Source organism: Balaenoptera borealis (genome assembly GCF_965194805.1).
Source record: "Balaenoptera borealis genome assembly, chromosome: 11".
In the NCBI taxonomy this organism is placed as follows: Eukaryota; Metazoa; Chordata; class Mammalia; order Artiodactyla; family Balaenopteridae; genus Balaenoptera; species Balaenoptera borealis.
Genome location: NC_138868.1, coordinates 54,890,807 through 54,892,892, shown reverse-complemented (window position 1 = coordinate 54,892,892; position 2,086 = coordinate 54,890,807). Strand labels below are relative to the sequence as shown.

General features: G+C 48.6%; 1 long non-coding RNA gene across 1 annotated transcript in view; it reads right to left on the bottom strand.

Moving 5' to 3' along the window:
• Nucleotides 1-270: 270 nt before the first annotated feature.
• Nucleotides 271-2,086, bottom strand: part of LOC309605934 — a 25,852-nt gene continuing 24,036 nt past the window's right edge. Inside the window, exon 5 of the long non-coding RNA XR_014231583.1 lies at nt 271-2,086. This exon is cut by the window's right edge and continues 7,268 nt beyond it. This is a non-coding gene — a long non-coding RNA (uncharacterized lncRNA).

Sequence of the window (2,086 nt, the reverse complement as noted above, 5' to 3'; positions counted from 1 at the left end):
GGGGAGAGGCGATGTGGCCCGAGCTGGGCGACTCTCAGAGGGAGTGACATTTGTCATGTCCCAACAGCCCCTGTCCTACAGAGGGGAAAACTGAGGTCACCCAGCAACAAATCAGGGGTCTAGCAGGGTTCTGAGGCAAGTCAGAGCTCTGTCTTCAGCCCCTCAGCTGGGCCTGTGTGTCTAGACGTCCTGCCCTACTTCCCAGGATGCCCTCGTGACCTCCTGTGTGGTTGGTAGGACAGCAGCAGCCTCGGTGGGGCTCCAGGCCTGACCCATTCCCAGCCTCTCCCTTCCAGACTCCAGGAAGTCTGGAGCCCTGCAGACTCCCAGGAAGGTCCCTGGCCTGGGCTGGCCAGAGGGAGAGGCCTGGGCCTGCCAGGGCCTCTGTAGGTTGAGACACTGGGAAGACTGAGGGCTTCAACACCAAGCTTTCATGTGCTGTAGCTAAGGCAGAGCCAGGTGTGACCATAGTGGTCATCTGGGCCATCAGAGGGGAAAAGGTGCCAGAGAAGGCCATGTCTTGCCCAAGGACACACAGTGAATTTCAGGACACAGAGCAGACCACTCCGTAAAGGATGTAGCTTTCACATCCGTCCTCACCCCAACCCTCCCTGTAGGCTGTGAGGGAGGCAGGGATCATGATCCCCATTTTACAAACAGAGAACTGAGGGTCAGAGAGAGGCAGTGATTTTCCCAAAGACACAGAAAGACACAGACTGTGTCTGTCTCACTCCATATTCCGAAGTCTTTCCCAGTTCTCCTCCTCTCTCTCACTCAGCCATTGCTGATCAATCGGCCGACCTTTTCCAAGCACTTAGCCTGACATAGAGGACCCAGAGAGGAACTGGCCACACTCTCTGCCTTCAAGGGCTCCTTGTCTGAAGTGGCCAGGAAAAAGTGCATGTAAAGGAGAGCAATAAGAAAGAAGGAGGAGGGGTAGGGGACTGTGGGCTGGAGAAGTCAAGGAAGACTTCGTGCAGGAGGTGGCATTTCCAGAATTGTTTGAATGAGAGGAACTAGAGAGGGAGTCCATAGGTGTGGCTGGGGAAGCAAGGAATGAACTAGACTGACAGCATATGTGCCTCATAGAGGGGAGTGCAAAGCAGTTTTTCAAAGGTTGTGGTGTGGTAGAAAGAGCTCTTGATGCCAGATCAGACAGACCCAGATACTAGTAAAATCCCAGATGGAGAGGCTTCATGCTCTTCACTTTGAATCTTCAGCCCGTAATAATGGGTCTGGCATCAGGAGTCAGTTGAATAAATGAATGACCCCAATTCCAACAAGTACTAGCTAAGTGCCTTGGACAAGTCACTCTACTTCCATAGCCTCAACTTCCTTATCTGTAAAATGGGGAGAACTGTAAAATACCCTTGACATGGTTGTTGAGAAGATTCAGTAAGAAAATATCTGTAAAAAGCTTTATATCATGCTTGGCACATGGTAAGGTGCTTAGTATCTTAAGATATTTCTGCTTTCCTTCATTCACTCCTTCTCATGTACAACTTAAAAGTGCTTAAAAAACCGTAAAGCCGTTGGCCCACTCTGTGAGCCCTTCTCAAGTATTCAGACAGGAATGTACATAAAATGGAGGCCTTGCTGGGACAGGCTGAAGTAATGTCATTTTCAGAAGCAGCAAACTGCAGCAGAGCCAGGAGTTATTTGGGGGTTAGTGACTCAGGGACATATGAATGTCGGGAACTGCCCTTTTCTTTATAAATGGTTTCCACACAATTTCAGATATTTCCTGGAAAGTCAATGTGACTATAAATACGATGTAAACATATTCATGAAAGTGCATATATGAGGGAAAGCAAAGCAGACAGTGAGAGATGCCTGACACCTGGATTTCAATTCCAGCTTTGCCACTGACAGATGTGTGAACTTGAGTAAGAGGTAAGACACTGAACCTCTCTAATCCCTTTGCTCAGCAGTAAAATGGGGATATTTTTTACCTTGAGGAGCTACTGAGAGAACTGAATAGAATATAGCTTGTGAAATCACTGCTGGTTGTTGTTACTATTATTTTATTACTGAGCAAGTGCTGTCCCATATCCTGAGGTCAGAAAACCTCGGTTTGGCTTCTGCC